The sequence below is a fragment of the Schistocerca nitens genome, chromosome 5 (genome assembly GCF_023898315.1).
Source record: "Schistocerca nitens isolate TAMUIC-IGC-003100 chromosome 5, iqSchNite1.1, whole genome shotgun sequence".
NCBI classification, from domain to species: domain Eukaryota; kingdom Metazoa; phylum Arthropoda; class Insecta; order Orthoptera; family Acrididae; genus Schistocerca; species Schistocerca nitens.
The window spans coordinates 79,168,329-79,191,785 of NC_064618.1; positions in this window are offsets into that span (position 1 = coordinate 79,168,329).

The following is a 23,457-nucleotide window of genomic DNA, read 5'->3' on the forward strand; positions in this document are numbered from 1 at the left end:
GGAAGGCTCCACAACCACATAGCGGGGGTGGCTCATCACGCAAAAGAAAACCATGGGTCAGCCTGGTATGGCCAATGCGGAGACGACACAGTGTGGTCGAGTCCTTTCGGGAGAGGCGAAAGGAAGAACGCCATGGGCCTGGTGTCACCTTAATTGCACGAAGTTTATTAGACAGTGGAGTAGCCTCCCAAGAATTGGCCCATGACTGCGCGAAGTGGGATTTGATGTGAAGCCGTAAATCCGCTGCAGGAGGGGTTACAGAAAACGGGGGGTAAGTAACTGCTCCCCCAGCCAAACGATCAGCGAGCTCATTTCCCGGGATACCCACATGGCCAGGGACCCATAGGAAGTCAATGGAACAAGCAGCACAGTGAATATCAGCGAGATGGTCATGGATGGCAGAGACCAAGGGATGGCGCGAAAAACACCGGTCAATAGCAAGAAGGCCACTCATCGAGTCTGTACATAACAAAACGCGGTTGTGTTGAGATTGTTTAATAAAGGTAAGGGCCTGGGAAATTGCCATCAATTCCGCAGTAAACACCCCACATGTAGGTGGCAGCAGATGATTTTCCGTTCCAACAGAGGACGTGAAGGCATACCCAACATGATCAGCAGATTTAGAGCCATCAGTGTAAAAAACAACAGCATCCCGAAACTCCCATAAAATTTGGCGGAAAAAGGAACGGAACACCACCGGGGGGATGGAATCTTTCGGACCGCGGCGGAGATCCATCCGAATTCGAGGCCGGGGAACTAACCAAGGAGGGGTGGAGGGGAGGGATCGAGGAAGACAGGACAAAGAAGGAAGCTGAAAATCACGGTAAAGAGACGCAAGGCGCAGCCCAACCGGTAAACCCGCCCGAGGGCGGGAGTCGGGTGGGCGACGTCCATCGTCTGGGAACAGGATAGAATAGGAAGGATGAGTGGGAGAAGAACGGATAGTGAGGGCATAAGACACCAGAAGCTGGGACCGCCGAACAGAAAGGGGTGGGATCCCAGCTTCAACCAGGAGACTATCAACAGGGCTAGTAGGGAAGGCACCGGTGGCCAAACGGATACCACGATGGTGGACTGGATCCAGCACGTGCAGTGTGGAAGGAGCAGCTGAACGATAAACTTGACAACCATAGTCCAAACGAGACAGAACTAGAGCACGATAAAGACGGAGGAGGAGGGAACGGTCCGCACCCCAAGAGCAGTGGGCAAGGAAGCGAAGGACATTGAGTTTACGCAAACATACTACCTTCAGGAGTCTGATATGGGGCAGCCAAGTGAGCTTGCTGTCGAAAAGAAGACCCAGGAAACGAAACTGTGAAACCACAGGCAATCGTTGTGCAGCGAGATAGAGCTCTGGATCAGGGTGGACCGTAGTACGGCGACAGAAGTGGACCACCCGCGATTTTAAAGGAGAGAATTGAAACCCGTGTGAGAGGATCCATGCAGAGGCACGCCGTATAGCCACCTGGAGCTGCCGTTCTGCAGATGCCATCGAGGAGGAACTAACCCAAATGCAGAAATCATCCACATACAGGGCAGGGGCGACCAAGGGACCGACAGAGGCCACAAGTCCATCGATAGCAATGAGGAAAAGAAGGACACTCAAGACAGAACCCTGTGGGATGCCCGTCTCCTGGGTCCGTGGAGAACTAAAAGCAGTACCAACTCGAACTCTGAATGACCGATGGATCAGGAACTGGCGGATAAAAATCGGGAGTGGGCCCCGAAGACTCCACTGATGAAGGGTTAGTAAGATGTGATGGCGCCAGGCCGTGTCATAGGCCTTGCGAAGGTCAAAAAACACTGCAACCAAATGGCGGCGCTGGGAAAAAGCCTGCCGAACTGCGGATTCCAAGCGAAGTAAATGATCGATTGGAGATCGTCCCTCTCGAAAGCCACACTGGTAAGGGGACAATAGATCCCGAGATTCGAGGACCCAAGTGAGCCGACGGGCTACCATCCATTCAAGTAACTTACAAACAACATTGGTCAAACTAATTGGCCGAGAGCTGTCAACAGATAGGGGGTTCTTACCAGGCTTAAGGACAGAAACCACAATGCTATCCCTCCACTGAGAAGGGAAGTCACCCTGGAGCCAGATACGGTTAAACACCCGAAGAAGATGTTGCCGTTGTGGAGCACTGAGATGTTGAAGCAGTTGGTTATGAATGGAATCTGGGCCAGGGGCCGTATCATGAGAAGAAGATAGAGCAGAAAGAAATTCCCATTCAGTAAAAGGTTCGTTATAAGATTCTGACTCACAAGTGGTGAAACATAAGGTGAGAGCTTCAGCCTGCTGCTTTTGATGAAGGAAAGCAGCTGGATAGGAGGCTGACGCTGATGCCACTGCAAAATGGGTCGCAAGATGTTCTGCGATAACTAATGGGTCCGTACAAATGCCATCTGGGAGGTGAAGGCCTGGGAGGGTGGACTGCCGATGGCAACCTTGGAGAGAGCGAAGTGTAGCCCATACCCGTGACAGAGGGACAGTGGAACCAAGGGAAGAAACGAATCGTTCCCAACATATCCGCTTGCTCTGTTTGATTAAATAACGGGCTTTAGCGCGAAGGCGTTTAAAGGTAGTAAGGCTGGCTACGGATGGGTGCCTCTTAAAGTGTTGCAAAGCTCGACGGCGATCACGGATGGCAATGGCAACGGCCGTACTCCACCACGGGACTTGCCGGCGACGAAATGGTCCAGATGAGCGCGGGACAGCAAGGTTAGCAGCGCGAACAATCGCGTCAGACACGTCACGGAGGACGTCATCAATACAACCCGACAAAGAGGGAGAAAACTCGACCTGTGCAGTGTATAGAGGCCAATCGGCGCGGTGGAAAGACCAACGAGGTAACCTGTCCACCGGGGAGCGGGAAGGGAGCGTGATAATCAACGGGAAATGGTCACTATCACAAAGGTCGTCGTGTGGCGACCAGTGTAATGAAGGGAGGAGAGAGGGAGAAGAAAGAGAAAGATCAATGGCAGAAAAGGTACCATGACCGGCACTGAAATGAGTAGGGGAGCCATCATTAAGAAGGCACAGATCGTGGTCTGCAATAAATTGGTCTATAAGAAGACCGTGTCTAGATGGAAAGGCACTGCCCCACAAAGGATGATGAGCATTAAAATCCCCAAGGAGGAGGAAGGGAGGAGGAAGTTGCTGAAGAAGGGTGGTTAAGGCAGCAGGTGTAAGAGTCCTGTCAGGAGGGAGATAAAGATTGCAAACCGTGACTGCAGAGTCTAAGTGGACCCTAACAGCAACCGCTTCCAATGTAGTTTGGAGAGGAATCCACGTGCTAGCAATGTCTGTACGGACCAACGTACAAACGCCACCAGAAGCCCGCAAGGGTCCGACCCGATTTCGACAGAAAACACGGAACCCACAGAGGGACGGTGAGTGAGCGTCAGTAAAATGAGATTCCTGGAGAACCACACAAGCTGCAGAGTAGGACGAAAGAAGGGATTTCAATTCCGGAGGGTGACGATAGTAGCCATTACAATTCCATTGGAGAACCACAGAACGGTGGTTTAAATGAGGGCTGAACACGCTAAATCCAGTCATACCGCCGGGTCCCCACCCGTCGCCGACAAGGAGGGGGCGACATCCATGAATGACAGGTCAGAATCCGGTTGTGAAGTCGGGGAAGGGACCTCCGGTGACACCAGAGGCTCTTTGTCCCGGGACTTATGTTTCTTCTTCTTTTCAGGCTGAGATCGAGGAGGGCTGTGTGGCATAAAGGAGCCAGCTGCAGCAAGATCAGGAACAGAAAGAGACCGGGCGACCTAGGGGCCGACAGACCGCGGCTCTCGCGGTCGCCGCGTGGCAGCAGACCTTTGACCTGGAAGGTGCCGGGAAGGGGCAACCCGGGAGAGGCGCCCTTGACCGGCAGACGCCGAAGGAGTGGGACACTTCTCCGGCTGGGGAGGGGGAGCAGCGCCCAGAGAAGAAGGTGTGGGAGCTGCAGGGGAGGGGGGGGCGAGGAGTGGGGTCCGAGATGGGGGTAAGGAAGGGGGAGGAAGGGGTGAAGATGTAACCAAGGCATAACTAGATGTCATGGACACAGGGTGCAGTCGTGCATATTTCTTACGGGCCTCTGTGTAGCTTAAACGATCGAGGGACTTCTGTATATTTTTTTCTTTCTTATAGACTGGGCAATCTGGTGAACGTGGAGAATGACTACCATGACAATTTACACATACAGGATGGGGAACACAGGGACTCCCCTCATGGAGTGGACGTCCACAGTCACCACAGAGAGGGTCCTGGGAACAGCGAGAAGATATGTGGCCAAAACGCAAGCACTTAAAACACCACATAGGAGGTGGGATGTACGGCTTCACATCACAGCGATAGACCATAATCTTAACTTTCTCAGGAAGGGTATCCCCTTCAAAGGCCAGGATAAAGGCACCAGTATCAATACGATTATCTTTAGGACCCTTCTGAACACGCCGAACGAAGTGAACACCCCGCCGTCCGAGATTGTCCCGAAGTTCCTCATCAGTTTGAAGGATGAGGTCCCTGTGAAAAATCACACCTTGTACCATATTTAGAGACTGGTGAGGGGTAATGGACACAGGAATTGTGCCAAGATGGGTACAGGCACGAAGGGCCGCAGATTGGGCAGCTGAAGCGGTTTTTATCAGCAACGAACCCGACCGCATCTTGCTCAGGGAGTCCACTTCGCCGAACTTGTCTTCAATGTGTTCCACAAAGAATAAAGGTTTGACACTGGTGAAAGTATCGCCATCAGTCCTGGTGCAAACTAGATAACGGGGGAAAGGTTTTGCCCCTAGACGAAGGGCCTGACCCTCTTCCCAGGGGGTAGCCACGGAAGGGAAGGCCGAAGGGGCAAGAGAAGCAGCACTTGAGGAATCAGTACCACGCAGAGAGACGGCCGCAGAAGAACGGCCAGAGTTTTGGACCCGTATGCGTTTCATCTGCATAGCGTCCGCCCTGATACCACCCACTCCGATCAGGGGCTCTCCTCACGGGCGCCACCCAGCCACAGCAAGGGCCGTCTGGCACGGCGGCCATTGCCGGGAGTTCCGATGCTCCAGGATGACGAGCAACCACTCCAAGGCATGCATGAGGAGGTCACAGCTCAGGTATCAGAAGTGTGATCCCTGTGTGTTCAGGGGGCTCAACCAAAAGGGTACATAGCGACCCCACCACACGGGCTGGCTATCGTGCTGCCTATGCACCCTAGCATCAAACAACGACGTGAAAGAAAAGGTGGAATGTACTGGGAGGGCGCACGTCGGAGATACTAGGTAAGGTGCTCTTCCCCAAATGGCTCACACTACGGAGGAGAAATTTTGGAATGGAGGTCAAATCCCAGAGGGGGACCAAGGAATGCCAAAAGGAGGAGACGATTACGCAATAAAGCCGGAGTGTAAAACCAACAGAACCAGGAGGATAGCGGGGCCAACATAAGCAAGGACACCAATAGTGGGAGAGGAGAGGGCAAGGGGAAAGGAGCATGGAGGGGAAAGGAGGGGAAGGGAAAGGAAATGCAGCCTGGGAGAGAAAGTAGGCTGCAATGGCTCGGGGCCCCGTGCTCGCCACGCACGTATCCACAAAAGAGTTGTGGACCCCCTGGGGGGAGGGTAGAAAGGGGGGGAGGGAGGAAGGGGGAGGGGAAGCCCGGGGGAAGAGGGGTGGAGGGAGGGGACGGGGGAAAAGGAAAGAGAAGGGAAGGGAAGGGAAGAGAAGGAGGGAGGGAGGGTGCCTAAAGGAAAGGACACCGGAAGTGGGGGGTGGGGCAGGGTCAAAGTTGATAGGAGGGGTAGATGGAGGGGAGGAGGACATCATCAGGGAGGGGGAGCTGGCAGAAGCCACCTTGGGAGAGGGTAAGGAGGGTGGAGAGATGGAGACCAGGTGGGACGTGGGCATATAGGCGCGGCAGCAGGCGGGGGTGGGTGAGGATTGGGGAGACGAGCGGGTGAGGAGGATCGAGTTTGCGGGAGGTGTACAGGATCCGTATCCTTTCAAGGAAAAGGAGGAGGTGGGGGAAGGGGATGAGATCGTACAGGATCCGCGTAGGGGAGGGGAGACGGATGCGATAGGCGAGGCGGAGAGCATGGCGTTCAAGGATTTGGAGGGATTTATAAAAGGAAGGGGGGACGGAGATCCAAGCTGGATGGGCATAACAAAGGATAGGGCGGATGAGGGATTTATAAGTGTGGAGGATGGTGGAGGGGTCCAGACCCCACGTGCGGCCGGAGAGGAGCTTGAGGAGACTGAGTCAGGAGCGTGCCTTGGCTTGGATTGTCCGGAGGACTGCCGAGCTCATAGCGCCCCTTAAATGCAGGTGAACAGGCAACCTTTCCCCTTTCCCACCAGAGGGAGACACCAAAGCTGCGATTGCCACAGTGGCGCCACCGCCAGAAACGGAGGGCGACTGCTTCACACTACGCGCTGCGGCGCGCTCTTCAAAACAGCAATTTTTACCAAGGCGCAACCTCCTCCCCTCAAACAATAACCCGGGGGGTGATATGCCGGAATGAACTAACTAGCAGCTTCTAAAAAGGTACAAGACAATGGCCGCGAAAGGCCGCAAGCGATTCACTCGGTCGGACCCACCCCTGCAGAGGAAACACGCTCACTGGCTACCCGACATCCCTGTCCCAGGAAGAGACCGACCTAAGTCCAGCAAGACGACCAGTTCACAGCCATTCCTAGGCCAGCCATTGCTAAGCCAGCCACGGCTCACCTGGCAGCAAATCCAGAGAGATTCTGGTCATCTATAAAGTATGTCAGCGGCATCGGTACCTTCCCTGTGCGGCAGAAACGAAATAAATGTTCCAGAATTCGAATCAAGAACAGATGCCAACATGAGTAACTTAGAAATAGATATCCTCGGAGTGAAACGGAAAGTCGTGTGGCTAGGGCCTCCGGTCGGGTAGACGTGTCGCCTGGTGCAAGTCTTTTGATGTGTCTTGCGTGTCGATGGGGATGAAATGACGATAAAGACAACACGACGCCCAGCCCCTGTGCGGAGGAAATCGCCGAGCCAGCCGGGAATCGAACCTGGGCCATTAGGACGGCACTCCTTGACGCTTACCACTCAGCTGTCGGGGTGACTCTACTGTCTGTGATTCGATGTGATGAAGCAGGAAGCTATTTTTTTCCTGAATAACGTTCGAAAAGCCGGCCGCGGTGGTCTCGCGGTTCTAGGCGCGCAGTCCGGAACCGTGCGACTGCTACGGTCGCAGGTTCGAATCCTGCCTCGGGCATGGATGTTTGTGATGTCCTTAGGTTAGTTAGGTTTAAGTAGTTCTAAGTTCTAGGGGACTAATGACCACAGTAGTTGAGTCCCATAGTGCTCAGAGCCATTTGAACCATTTAACGTTCGAAAGGGAAGCCATTATGATGCATTTATTTATTAAACACAAACTGATAACATCGACACAATTAATAATGATTGACTAACATTTTCCTGAGAGCATGGTCCTAAAACAGAAATAGGTCGGAATCAGCGATTGACGAACATGGGACGCAACCTGTACGTTGTACTTGCACTCGTGGTGTTTCGTAGCCGTTCGCACACCTTCGTTAACTGAAACATTATTCATTTATCTTTCACGATGATCGACTTCTGGCATCGTAATATTGTTGTAAGAAAGTACTAATGGCCTTGAGGCTTCTCCTAATATCTGTGTTGGAAAAAGCGACTTTTATTAGCAAGTATGTACTAAGCAAGATGATTTGCTCTGTGCCAGAGTAACTGTGCTCTCCCTGCTTTCCTCGCTGCTGACGTAACGGGCACTTTCATGTCCAGCCACAGCGCCTCACACTGCCGGCTACTCACAACGCCATATGGTCCACCGGCTCCTTCAGGCAGCGTGGAAACTGAAATTTTGTTGCCGAAAGTGTGCGTGCTGCCGTTCCGCTTTACTCACTGACCGCTACATGCTGTCTGCAGACGCGATAAAAATTGTAAAACTGGAAAACAAGAAACTAAAATGTGACTTGAACAGAAGGGGTATCTTATAACTTCTAGGCGGGACCACAAGTAAGCTCAGTCGCTGTCAGACACAGCGACGAATGAGAAACGTTGGCATAGACACGCCCTCAAGACTTTACGTACGCCAGCACTGGAGGATGTTTACTTAACATCAGACCGGAGTGCCGCTCAACCCAGTCTGCAATCATAGCCGAAGACGACAGCATCGTTCCACTACAGAACCACCAATGCGAGAGCTGTATGACACAGAACTTGATAGCAAAGTTTACAGTCAATTTTACTCAGAGAGAAGAGACTTATCTTCCTACTGTATAGAGCGATAAGTTAGTGTCCAGAGACAGTAACAAATAGACACGTACTTTTCTGTGTATATGAATTGTTCCAATGCTAAATACAACAGCTATTTAAAGAAAATTTTTACAACCAAGACCGTGTACGAAACTGTTTCTCATTGACCGGTTTCGACAGGCAAGACTGACATCTTTAGATCTTTAAAAAATTTGTAGGTTTGTCATGCGTTTTCTGCTACTGTAAATAATTCAGCTTTATTGTACTTGGACAAAGATGTGCGCACTGCATGAGCAGCGAATAAGATCCTTTGTGTTTGGTTTTATGTGTGGTTAACTCGCTAGTCACTCAGTTATGCAGTGCTGGTATGTCCTTATTTGAGGCACAGCAGCTGTCGACTTTTTCACAGGAAGAGATCTTTTATTTGTGAATCTGCGAGATGTGGTGTCACCGCCAGACACCACACTTGCTAGGTGGTAGCTTAAATCGGCCGCGGTCCATTAGTACATGTCGGACCCGCGTGTCGCCACTGGCAGTGATCGCAGACCGAGCGCCACCACACGGCAGGTCTCGAGAGACTGACTAGCACTCGCCCCAGTTGTACGACGACTTTGCTAGCGACTACACTGACGAAGCCTTTCTCTCATTTGCCGAGAGACAGAATAGCCTTCAGCTAAGTTAATGGCTACGACCTAGCAAGCCACCATTAACCATTTGTAACGTTGCATGTACCTCAAGATAGAGTCTCACTTGTATCATCCAGAATGCTGTATACCAAAGGACAATATAAAAGTTAAGTGTTCTAGTAGCTACGTTATTTTCTTTATCACATTCATTACGAATCCTGTTCCAGACTTAACGCCAGACGGCGTGAGTTGACGCGTGCCCTTTCGGCTACTTCACTGTGGACTGGCTGCCTTAACAGTCCACTACATTGGCGACGAGTCTAAAAAGGGACTTTAGCGTTCGTATTGCACTACTTTGCTTGTGTCATGGCTTCGCCGCATTCTCCAGATGTACTGTCCGAATTTTATCGCTTGCCGAATCCGCAGACGCAGGCGTTATTGGATGCCCTGGGACAGCTCGTCCAGGGTCAACGTGCGCTGCAAAACGATGCGGCCGCCGCCGCTTCATCGCTACCGCAGCCACAACACGCCGTTGCACCGTCCTTCCGTAGTTTTGATACAGCCCACGAATCTTGGACAGAATGGTCCCGACAATTTGGATTTCATCTCGCCGCCTACGGAATTCAAGGTAATGAGCGGCAGCCGTTTTTGCTTTCGTGTGGAGGTGTGTCCACCTACCGTGTGATAGTGAAATTGTTTCCCCGACGCGCCGTAGCAACTCTGTCATACGAAGAAATTTTGTCTGCTTTAGATGCCTATTTCAAGGAAACAGTAAATGTCGTTGCCAAAAGGTATACGTTCTTTCGTACAAAACGTATGGCCGGTCAGACTAATAGGGAGTGGGTTGCAACTTTGCAAGGACTTACTAGGGAGTGTGCATTTGAATGTGACTGTGGACTCCCTTATTCAGATACTATGGTGCGTGATGCAATTGCACAGAACGTTTCTGATGTTCGCATACGGGAACAGATTTTGAAACTCGTCAATCCCTCCCTTCAACAAGTGATAGACATATTGGATAGGCAAGACACACTTGACTTTGCTCAGGAATCATTTGCAACTTCGCCGGACGTGTGTCACATTAACCGGCCCGCCGGGCCCGCTGCACGGAACGCTAACCTGCCCTCGCGCACGTCCGCGCAGCCACGTGTCCCGCGCAAGCAAGCAAATGCAGTGAAATCATGCCCGCGGTGTGCAACTAGACATTCGCGTGACAATTGCCCGTCACGCCAAGCTATTTGATTTTACTGTCATAAGAAAGGACATGTTCAAAGTGTTTGCCAGAAAAAGCTCAGATCAGACAATCGCAACCATTCCAGGCCCTTTGCTTCGCGCCGGAATCGAACCAAGGACACTCGGGCTCGTGGACCTTCGCCCATGGACATTCATGTAGTTAATTCCACTCCGTCCAGTGTTCCTCTCGCTAACAGTGGAATTATTCACAAATAGAGAAAGAAGCTTTGGCTCTCGTGTTTGGTGTTACGAAGTTTCACGATTTCTTGTATGGTCGTTGCTTTACAATCATCACAGACCACAAACCTTTGACATCGCTTTTTCATCCGAACAAGCCTGTACCTCCACGTACAGCGCAGAAATTCATTCGCTGTTCGATTTTCCTCTCGCAGTACCGCTACGATATCTTGTATCGGTTCACTGCTAAGCACGGAAATGCTGATGCGTTGTCCCGTTTGCCTGTTGCTGAGGATAAAGCATTCGATTCTTCCGAACTTGCTTGCATGTTCATTGATGCGGAAACCGATGACGTGGTCGAATCGTTTCCGATTGATTTACGTCGTGTAGCTACAGCCACAGCTGCTGACCCTCTCCTTGCTACTGTTTTGCGTTTTGTTCCTACGCAATGGCCCTTGTCAAAGTCGCGGATCGAGGATCCGTTGGTTCGCCGATTTTTTGCTCACAAGGAGAGACTTTTTGTACGACGTGGTGTTTTGTTGTTGCGTTCTGATAATGATCAGTCCAGAGTAGTGGTCCCACGTTCGTTACAGTCCTCTGTCTTACGGCTCCTTCACCAAGGACATTGGGGTATAGTGCGAACGAAACAACTTGCTCGTCAGCACTGTACTTGGTTCGGAATCGATGCTGCGATTACGATATTGTGATCTCCGGAAAGACAGAAGCCGAACATTTAGCAAACCTACGCACATTATTTCAGGTCTTGCGACAAAATGGTCTTCGCTTGCGGAAGGACAAATGTGTGTTTTTTGCTCGTGACTCCTGGGTCACGCGCCGCTGATCGCTTCACGTGACCAGCCGTCCTCCGCAATGGACCTCTTGCTCGCTCCGGCCCAGATGTCGTCATCGCGCGTCGGATCCCCCGACGCAATGGAGGTCGACCCTTCGGCCCCTCCTGTCGCTTTACGGGCGCATACACCGCATGTTGACGTGCACCCTGGACTAGGTTTTCAGGCGTTTCCTAGCTCCCCTCGGACCGAATGGCCGGGTGCGGGTAGCACAGCCTCGCCTGTTGTTAGGCTCCCCACCCCATCGCATACGTCAACATGGGGTCCTCCCCACGGCGGGCGGAAGCCTTATCACACGACCGTTCGCCGATTTGCGGGGGAGGAATGTGGTGTCACCGCCAGACACCACACTTGCTAGGTGGTAGCTTAAATCGGCCGCGGTCCATTAGTACATGTCGGACCCGCGTGTCGCCACTGGCAGTGATCGCAGACCGAGCGCCACCACACGGCAGGTCTCGAGAGACTGACTAGCACTCGCCCCAGTTGTACGACGACTTTGCTAGCGACTACACTGACGAAGCCTTTCTCTCATTTGCCGAGAGACAGAATAGCCTTCAGCTAAGTTAATGGCTACGACCTAGCAAGCCACCATTAACCATTTGTAACGTTGCATGTACCTCAAGATAGAGTCTCACTTGTATCATCCAGAATGCTGTATACCAAAGGACAATATAAAAGTTAAGTGTTCTAGTAGCTACGTTCTTTTCTTTATCACATTCATTACGAATCCTGTTCCAGACTTAACGCCAGACGGCGTGAGTTGACGCGTGCCCTTTCGGCTACTTCACTGTGGACTGGCTGCCTTAACAGTCCACTACAGGAGAAACTATCTGGAGCACTTTATTATGAAGATGAAAACTCAACTGTAATACCCTCTTGTTCTTTGTATTGGCGGAGAAGATTTTGGAGGAATTTTAGAGGTGTTTGTAGTTTCTTTGTTATGAGAGAATTTTGTAATTGTTACAGTCTTCTTATGGTGTGCAGTATTCTTGTCAATAATCACAGCTTGATATCTCAAGAATGATTTTCTTTAGAGTAAAACCGACCTCCGTCATCCGCTGTAAAGTAGTGGAGAATCCGTCGTGTGTCGCGCGGTGTAGCCGCCTTGCCACAGTTCTCGCGGCTCCCCCCTCTCCCCCCCCCCCTTCCCAGCCCCCCTCCCCACGGAGGTTCGAGTCCTCCCCCGGGCATGAGTGTGTGTGTTGTCCCCAGTGTAAGTTAGTTTATGTTAGATTAAGTGTGGTCTCATAGGAACTTACCACAAATTTCCAATTCGTCGTGTATGCATTGCTCCTTACCCCACATGAAGTCACTGATTGCTTCTGACAAATAAATTTAGAGTAGATTATTTATCTTTAGCTCCTGCATCTGCTGATTTGTATCTGCCTTAGAGAACGTCAGTACTCCAGCCACAAAAACAGCATGCTGAGCAAAAGGCAAGTCACTTTTATTTCAGGCAGATCACACCTTGCGTCCTTCAGTAAACAGTGTGTCGCCAAGATTGTCAGGTATCGTGCTAGCTAGAAGGTTATTTTTTAGTGAACAGTACTAGTAATTTGAAACAGTTATTCTCTCCCACGTAGAGCAGTAACTTATTGTTTCTGTTTTTCAAGTCTAACATTGCACTTCATATCACATAGAGTTCATAATGTACTTCCGTGCTTCCATGTAATTGCCACTGAACATGCAATTAGTTTCCTTTGGCGTTTAATTAGATTCATTTTCTTTACTTCAAAAAAATGTTCAAATGTGTGTGAAGTCTTAAGGGACCAAACTGCTGAAGTCATCGGTCTCTACACTTACACACTACTTAAACCAACTTAACGCCAAGGACAAAACTCACACCCATGCCCGAGGGAGGACTTAAATCTCCGGCTGGAGGTTCTTTATTTCGAATTTGGATTTCATGAAGTTTAAAATGTTCAAATGTGTGTGAAATCTTATGGGACTTAACTGCTAAGGTCATCAGTCCCTAAGCTTACACACTACTTAACCTAAATTATCCTAAGGACAAACACACACACCCAGCCGCACAGTCCATGACTGCAGCGCCCCAGACAGCTCGGCTAATCCCGCGCGGCTATGAAGTTCAAAGTTTTATTTCACGACACTATTCACATGTGCAAACAGGGTCAACACGCAGTCAGTTTCGCTCAGCAGTTGAATGTAATACATTCCACGAAGACAAAGGTTTTGAAATCGATATATTCCGTTTTCTCACATGCGGATAATTTTGTAATAGAAAGCTTGTAACTTTATTGGTTTTTCTTCATGTTCCATTATGCGTTAATTAATCATGCCATGTTAGCATAACAGAGATGGCAGATTAGTCAAAAATAACATTTCATACAGGTTTGTCACAAGTAGAAACATACAAAGCCAAACTGCACCTTGTGGAACTTGGCATGTCTACATAAGTAGCACTTCTTTGATGCTTGTCAGCTGTTGAAATCTAAAATACATAGATAAAGTGCACATTTATACCAATTTCTACATTTGCATTCGAAATACGAAGTGCAACATTTCGAGTGAGAAGGTTCCAAGATCTGCTTCTCTTGAATGTACACGTAAACATTGATATAAACATGCACTTTTCCTATATATCTCGGATTTTAACAACCAAGCGTCAAAGGAATGCTGCATTTGTGGACATGCCAAGTCTCTCAAGCTGCATTTTAGTAGTGTATATTGTTGCTTCTGACAAACATATATGTAATTTTATTCCTGACTAACCTGTGTAGAATGTGCCATTTACTCTCCTCTAATATGTTAACATGGCATGAATAATGAAGGATCAATACGACTTGACGTACAACCAGAAAAGTTTTTAAAGATCTGAAGATGACAGTCTTAACTGACGAAAAAAGGAAGTAAAACACAATTTTGAACGCTGTTTTGTCTGTAAGAAATTTCTACAATGTACATACAGATCGCCCCTCCTCATTTCCCATTGTGAAAAACTTCAAACAGTTACTATTATCAATGGCGGTCTCTTACTTTCAAAAGGTGTTCTCACATCCTGACGAAGACATGTCACAATATTTCTTTTTCATTAACCATTTTCTAGCATGTTAACATCACTGTTTGCTTGAAACTCTCGTCTTCTACTTTTTTTTTTTTTTTTGCTTACTCTGTACCTGCCTAAATATCTCAGCTACAGTTTGCTTTTTTTATCTGTATCTCTATAACCTTTGTTTTCCAATATTCCTAACTTGGTACGTAATTCAGTCTGTCGTACCTCCGTATTCTTGACCCTTTCCCACATACAAATTTATTTCCCTGAGTTCACAGGGACTTGAAAGTCTAACATCTGTGTTGTACTGCGATCTAGCGTTGAATGTTTGAACTGTTTTAAGCTGGCAGGCTCACTGTTTCACTTGTGCATTGACTGCCCTGTGTTTCGTCTGCAATAGATAAGCTCAGTAAAGATATTTATAGTCTTTTTTACATTTTTCTGCTATTATGCAGAGCTGTTCACATATTTAGTGATAAAACACTTTTACATTCGTTCAGTGGTTTTGCCTTACGGCCAGTGAGTGTAGACAACTTGTATTGATGCCTTTTGTACATATCTATGGCTAAATTTTTACATTTATTTCCAGTGTGGTACTCTTACTTTATGTCTCTTGATTTGATATCAAACGGATAGCGTCACAGACTACTGGTCTGTGTTTTGTGATGAATGCTTGCCTTCCCCTTCTCCTTATATTTCTCCCGGTTGAAAGCTGCCTTACAAGGACAAGGTGGAAAGACATTTCACAATATTTTCATCCACTGTTACAGTTCCACGGGATAAAACTGTTTACTATCGTAATGCCCGCAACAATAAATTTAGGGAACCACTTATTCCTCCTAGAGTCCAGCGGGACACATTCGTCCCACTTAAAATAATTATAAAACTATAAACAGCAATCGACGCTATAGAAACATGGCCGGACTCAGTATCTGTTCCAAAAGTAAAGAACCAATTTTTACAGTAATATTTTCTGTCTACATCGTACAGTGTGAAATTGTTCGGGTAATTTAGGACCTAAACTGGCGGCTAACAGCAATATGAAGCATTTCTCATACGAGAAATAGAGACGTTAGCGGACGCAAGAGTCACACTTTAACGAACTGTGAGACAACAATCATAACAGTGTCTTGCCCCTGACGCCTCAGCTCCTAACAGCCTTTCCACTTAACCAGTCCTCGTTCGGCTGTGACATACTATGGGAACCAACACACTGAGTCCGCTTTGACCTGACGCCCACGTGGCGCAGTTAATGTGCTGCACTCCACTTTATTTGTGTGGCACCATGGTATATTAATTTAAAAACATATTTTAATCACTTAATGTTGTTTACGTGTACTCTGTCCTGTAATTTCCGTGCTTTCATTATTTTGTGCTAAGCACATTGAAGTACGCTCTCTGCTTAAATACACTCCTGGAAATTGAAATAAGAACACCGTGAATTCATTGTCCCAGGAAGGGGAAACTTTATTGACACATTCCTGGGGTCAGATACATCACATGATCACACTGACAGAACCACAGGCACATAGACACAGGCAACAGAGCATGCACAATGTCGGCACTAGTACAGTGTATATCCACCTTTCGCAGCAATGCAGGCTGCTATTCTCCCATGGAGACGATCGTAGAGATGCTGGATGTAGTCCTGTGGAACGGCTTGCCATGCCATTTCCACCTGGCGCCTCAGTTGGACCAGCGTTCGTGCCGGACGTGCAGACCGCGTGAGACGACGCTTCATCCAGTCCCAAACATGCTCAATGGGGGACAGATCCGGAGATCTTGCTGGCCAGGGTAGTTGCCTTACACCTTCTAGAGCACGTTGGGTGGCACGGGATACATGCGGACGTGCATTGTCCTGTTGGAACAGCAAGTTCCCTTGCCGGTCTAGGAATGGTAGAACGATGGGTTCGATGACGGTTTGGATGTGCCGTGCACTATTGAGTGTCCCCTCGACGATCACCAGTGGTGTACGGCCAGTGTAGGAGATCGCTCCCCACACCATGATGCCGGGTGTTGGCCCTGTGTGCCTCGGTCGTATGCAGTCCTGATTGTGGCGCTCACCTGCACGGCGCCAAATACGCATACGACCATCATTGGCACCAAGGCAGAAGCGACTCTCATCGCTGAAGACGACACGTCTCCATTCGTCCCTCCATTCACGCCTGTCGCGACACCACTGGAGGCGGGCTGCACGATGTTGGGGCGTGAGCGGAAGACGGCCTAACGGTGTGCGGGACCGTAGCCCAGCTTCATGGAGACGGTTGCGAATGGTCCTCGCCGATACCCCAGGAGCAACAGTGCCCCTAATTTGCTGGGAAGTGGCGGTGCGGTCCCCTACGGCACTGCGTAGGATCCTACGGTCTTGGCGTGCATCCGTGCGTCGCTGCGGTCCGGTCCCAGGTCGACGGGCACGTGCACCTTCCGCCGACCACTGGCGACAACATCGATGTACTGTGGAGACCTCACGCCCCACGTGTTGAGCAATTCGGCGGTACGTCCACCCGGCCTCCCGCATGCCCACTATACGCCCTCGCTCAAAGTCCGTTAACTGCACATACGGTTCACGTCCACGCTGTCGCGGCATGCTACCAGTGTTAAAGACTGCGATGGAGCTCCGTATGCCACGGCAAACTGGCTGACACTGACGGCGGCGGTGCACAAATGCTGCGCAGCTAGCGCCATTCGACGGCCAACACCGCGGTTCCTGGTGTGTCCGCTGTGCCGTGCGTGTGATCATTGCTTGTACAGCCCTCTCGCAGTGTCCGGAGCAAGTATGGTGGGTCTGACACACCGGTGTCAATGTGTTCTTTTTTCCATTTCCAGGAGTGTATAAATGCTTATTGTATCTATAGAAAGCTGTGAAATTTATTTCATTTTTTGTGATAATAGCTACCTCTAGTTGCTTGCTCCTTTATTTATTAATCTTCCGTGTTGGGGAAGAACCGAGGTGAAGAACTCTGCATTTCAGTCGTGGTCTAGACTGACAAATACGGAGGCGCAAAGTGCACTACGTAGTTTTTGATTAAGTTATCAACTGGCAGTTACTATAAAATTTGCTTTGTAGCCAGTCTCATTCGCAACTTTAGTGCTATGACTGCCTTCGACGTCTATGTCGACAGCGTATAGCTAGTTGTACTGTGGATCTTAATCCGTGCACGGATGTCTTCTTCCCTGATCCCTAGTGCTGGACTTGCATTCGCTGGCAAGCTTCGTGGTGCAAGAACCACAATAGGAGACTGGCTGCCTGATCTACATTGAAGAGCCAAAGATGCTGGTACACCTGCCTAATATCGTGTAGGGCCCTCGCGAGCACGCAGAAGTGCCGCAACACGACGTGGCATGGACTCGGCTCTTGCCTGAGGTAGTGCTGGAGGAAAGTGACCTTATTATTCCTGCAGAGATGTCCATAAATCCGTAAGAGTACGAGAGAGTGGAGATCTCTTCTGAACAGCACGTTGCAAGGCATCCCAGATAAGCTCAACAGTTTTCATGTCTGGGGAGTTTGGTGGCCAGCGGAAGTGTTCAAACTCTCAATAGCGTCCCTGGAGCCACTCTGTAGCAATTACGGACATGTTGGGTGTCGCACTGTCCTGCTGGAATTGCCCGTCGGAATGCACAATGCACATGAATGGATGTAGGTCGCACCTAGACGTATCAGGGGTCCAATACACTCCACCTGCACACGCCCCACACCATTACAGAACATCCACCAGCTTCAACAGCTCCCTACTGACATGCAGAGTACATGGATTCGTGATTCTCCATACCCGTACACGTCCATCCGCTCGATACAATTTGAAACGAGACTTGTCCGACAAGGTAACATGTTTCCAGTCACCAACAGTCCAATGTCGGTGTTGACGGGCTCGGGCGAGGCGTAATGCTTTGTGCCGTGCAGTCATCAAGGGTACACGAGTGGGCCTACGGCTCCGAAAGCCCATATCGATGATGTTTCGTTGAATGGTTCGCACGCTGACACTTGTTGACGGCCCAGTACTGAAATCTGTAGCAATTTGCTGAAGGGCTGCACTTTTGTTACGTCGAATGATTCTCTTCAGTCGTCGTTGGCCCCGTTCTTGTAGGATGTTTTTCCGGCCGCAGCGATGTCGGAGATTTGATGTTTTACCGGATTCCTGATATTCATGGTAAACTCGTGAAATGGTCGTACGGGAAAATCACTTCATCGCTACCTCGGAGATGTTGTGTCCCATCGCTCTTGCGCCGACTATAACACCACGTTCAAGCTCATTTAAACCTTGATAACTTGCTTTGTAGCAGCAGTATCCTGTTTAACAACTGTTCCAGACACTTGTCTTATATAGGCATTGCCGACCGCAGCGTCGTATCCTGCCTGTTTACATATTTCTGTGTTTGAATACGCAGGTCTATACCAGTTTCTTTGCGCTTCAGTGTATAATACTAATCGGCTAGAACGCACACACAGTCACCTGCTTCTTGGAGATTGCCTATCGAACGGCTTCCAAGAGCAGCAGAAATTTCATTTTCAGTGTTTCACTTAATTTTTTACCGAATTCAAAACGATGACTTAAAATACTCATTAATAGGTATAGTGTTACGTTGAAGGCTTAACACAATAAGTTAAATATTATAGTTAGAAACTGTGTCTATGCCTTGAGCCAGCGTAGCTGATGCTGTGCAAATTACCCACACTATATTTACCAAGTATTTGTGAATGAGAGACCTTAGCGTCTGCGAACAGTCTTTACACTTAAATTTAAGCCTTTTAAAAACTGTTTTCCGCTGACTCCGTCCACAAATTAGTGCAAGGAAAAAAGTTTACCGCTAACTACATTTTAGCTACTCTTGCGATAAAACTGAACTATCAGACATGACGTGTCAATTTATAACTTCTTTACTACACCACTGGCCATTAAAATTGCTACACCAAGAAGAAATGCAGATGATAAACGGGTATTCATTGGACAAATATATTATACTAGTACTTACATGTGATTACATTTTCACGCAATTGGGGTGCATAGATCCTGAGAAATCAGTACCCAGAACAACCACCTCTGGCCGTAATAACGGTGTTGATACGCCTGCGCATTTAGTCAAACAGAGCTTGGATGGCGTGTACAGGTACAGCTGCCCATGCAGCTTCAACACCACAGTTCATCAAGAGTAGTGACTGGCGTATTGTGACGAGCCAGTTGCTCGGCCACCATTGACCAGACGTTTTCAATTGGTGAGAGATCTGGAGAATGTGCTGACCTGCTACATGCTGTCGTGCATTATCCTCCTGAAATGTAGGGTTTCGCATGGATTGAATGAAGGGTAGAGCCACGGGTCGTAACACATGAGAAATGCAACGTCGTCTGTGCAAAGTGCCGTCAGTGCGAACAGGAGGTGACCGAGACGTGTAACCAATGGCACCCCACACCATCACGCCGGGTGATACGCCAGTATGGTGATGACGAATACACACTTCCAACGTGCGTTCACCGCGATGTCGCCAAACACGGATGCGACCATCATGATGCTGCAAACAGAACCTGGATTCATCCCAGAAAATGACATTTTGTCATTCGTACACCCAGGTTCGTTGTCGAGCACGCCATCGCAGTCGCTCCTGTCTGTGATGTAGCGTCAAGGGTAACCGCAGCCGTGGTCTCCGAGCTGATAGTCCATGCTGCTGCAAACGTCGTCGAACTGTTCGTGCAGATGGTTGATGTCTTGCGAACATCCTCATCTGTTGACTCAGGGATCGAGACGTGGCTGCACGATCCGTTACAGCCACGCGGATAAGATGCCTGTCATCTCGACTGCTAGTGATACGAGGCCCTTGGGATAAAGCACGGCGTTCAGTATTACCCTCCTGAACCCACCGATTGCATATTCTGCTAACAGACATAGGATCTCGACGAACGCGGGCAGCAATGTCGCAATACAATAAACCGCAATCACGATAGGCTAAAATCCGACCTTTATCAAAGTCGGAAACGTGATGATACGCATTTCTCCTCCTTATACGAGGCATCACAACAACGTATCACCAGGCAACACCGGTCAACTGCTGTTTGCGTATGAGACATCGGTTGGTTCAAATGGTTCAAATGGCTCTGAGCACTATGGGACTTAACATCTGCAGTCATCAGTCCCCTAGAACATAGAACTACTTAAACCTAACTAACCTAAAGACATCACACACATCTATGCCCGAGGCAGGATTCGAACCTGCGACCGTAGCGGTCACGCGGTTCCAGACGGAAGCGCCTAGAACCGCACGGCCACACCGGCCGGCGAGACATCTGTTGGAAATTTTCCTCATGTCAACACGTTGTAGGTGTCACCACCGGCGCCAACCTTGTGTGAATGCTCTGAAAAGCTAATCATTTGCATATCACAGCATCTTCTTCCTGTCGGTTAAATTTCACGTCTGTAGCACGTCACGTTCGTGGTGTAGCAATTTTAATGGCCAATAGTGTACTAACTCTATCAGCAATATATTTTGGAGACGGTGTCCACGGATACCGCTGGATGTACCCGCGAAATTATATCATTGTACGACACATGGTTCATGGGATGTGACTTCATAAACATAGAAATACGTGAAAAACTAGCTGGTTTACACATGGGAATTCGATTCTTGAAACAATAGATGGTGGAGGGGTGCGGACACAAAGGTACATCACGGACATCCTGTATCCTCATATGTTCACTCTCATGTGACAGTATCTTAGTGTCACTTTTCAACAGGACAATGTTTGTCCATACACGGTTCGTGTGTCTACGAAGTGTCCACGTTATGTTGACGTACTCCAGTGGCCAGCAAGCTCGCTAGCTCTGTCCCCGATAGAACGCGTGTTGAACCAGCTAGGACTTGAGGTCTGCCCCAGTGGTAGTATCCAGCATTTCAATGACATGTTACAACAGTTGTGGGTCGGCTTGCCATAGGAGAGGATGCAACGGATTTGTGAGACCCTTCCCAGCTGAATCAGTGCGTGCATCCTGCCCAGAGGCTGTGAAAAGCGATACTGGGGGATCCTGCCAAGTTATTTGTAAATTTGAATCGACGTTGTAACACCACATATCATCTCTGTGAAATTTAATTTCATTGCCTCCTCCGCATCTGGGTGCTTCATTTTTTTATCGGTCAGTGTGTACTAATTGAGCCGTGTTGACATGGGCATAGACCATATTAGATGAAACGGATTACATGCATTGAAATAATTCGATGTTTTTCATCGACTGAGATACTTCAATTGCTCATTAATCTGTTTCGAAGAAAGCTCTCATATCATGCTTTGCGGGATTAATTAAAAGGAGCTGTCACCGACAAAACCTGTTGCGTCACTGCAAAAACTGTAGTTCTGCTCACCAACAAATGTTAATAATTATGGGGATAATGTCTAACAGAGAAACCAACTACGTCGACCTGAATCGCACGAAGAAGGTCGAGATAGTAAATATAAGTGAAAAGCCCGACATGGAAAGAGACGAATAAGTGCAAGAAATTATATGTAGTAGCCGAAAGTGACTGTTTATTCCACAAAACTTTAGGTTTTGACGATACGGGCTATTGAGTAGAGAACGAATGCTCGCAATTGACTTCTGATTTACAAAAAAGAGCGGAGAATCCAAAAAATTACACTCCTGGAAATGGAAAAAAGAACACATTGACACCGGTGTGTCAGACCCACCATACTTGCTCCGGACACTGCGAGAGGGCTGTACAAGCAATGATCACACGCACGGCACAGCGGACACACCAGGAACCGCGGTGTTGGCCGTCGAATGGCGCTAGCTGCGCAGCATTTGTGCACCGCCGCCGTCAGTGTCAGCCAGTTTGCCATGGCATACGGAGCTCCATCGCAGTCTTTAACACTGGTAGCATGCCGCGACAGCGTGGACGTGAACCGTATGTGCAGATGACGGACTTTGAGCGAGGGCGTATAGTGGGCATGCGGGAGGCCGGGTGGACGTACCGCCGAATTGCTCAACACGTGGGGCGTGAGGTCTCCACAGTACATCGATGTTGTCGCCAGTGGTCGGCGGAAGGTGCACGTGCCCGTCGACCTGGGACCGGACCGCAGCGACGCACGGATGCACGCCAAGACCGTAGGATCCTACGCAGTGCCGTAGGGGACCGCACCGCCACTTCCCAGCAAATTAGGGACACTGTTGCTCCTGGGGTATCGGCGAGGACCATTCGCAACCGTCTCCATGAAGCTGGGCTACGGTCCCGCACACCGTTAGGCCGTCTTCCGCTCACGCCCCAACATCGTGCAGCCCGCCTCCAGTGGCGTCGCGACAGGCGTGAATGGAGGGACGAATGGAGACGTGTCGTCTTCAGCGATGAGAGTCGCTTCTGCCTTGGTGCCAATGATGGTCGTATGCGTGTTTGGCGCCGTGCAGGTGAGCGCCACAATCAGGACTGCATACGACCGAGGCACACAGGGCCAACACCCGGCATCATGGTGTGGGGAGCGATCTCCTACACTGGCCGTACACCACTGGTGATCGTCGAGGGGACACTGAATAGTGCACGGTACATCCAAACCGTCATCGAACCCATCGTTCTACCATTCCTAGACCGGCAAGGGAACTTGCTGTTCCAACAGGACAATGCACGTCCGCATGTATCCCGTGCCACCCAACGTGCTCTAGAAGGTGTAAGTCAACTACCCTGGCCAGCAAGATCTCCGGATCTGTCCCCCATTGAGCATGTTTGGGACTGGATGAAGCGTCGTCTCACGCGGTCTGCACGTCCAGCACGAACGCTGGTCCAACTGAGGCGCCAGGTGGAAATGGCATGGCAAGCCGTTCCACAGGACTACATCCAGCATCTCTACGATCGTCTCCATGGGAGAATAGCAGCCTGCATTGCTGCGAAAGGTGGATATACACTGTACTAGTGCCGACATTGTGCATGCTCTGTTGCCTGTGTCTATGTGCCTGTGGTTCTGTCAGTGTGATCATGTGATGTATCTGACCCCAGGAATGTGTCAATAAAGTTTCCCCTTCCTGGGACAATGAATTCACGGTGTTCTTATTTCAATTTCCAGGAGTGTATATCTCTGTACTGATTTCAGTAAAGGAAGACCATTAGGATCTCACAACACTAATACTATAAGTAGTAGAAGAGTAAACAGTACGAGCCCGTCAATGTGAAACCTATGGCGTCAGAAAGAGCAGCACTAAACGTGGAACCAGACAGCGGCCATAGCCGATACACCACTGTGGACGACGCACAGCAGGCAGGAATACCACAATTTCCAAATGTTTGGCACACAGCGCACTCCACAGATTCGGCGTTGTGTGCCATTTTTCAGTTTCAT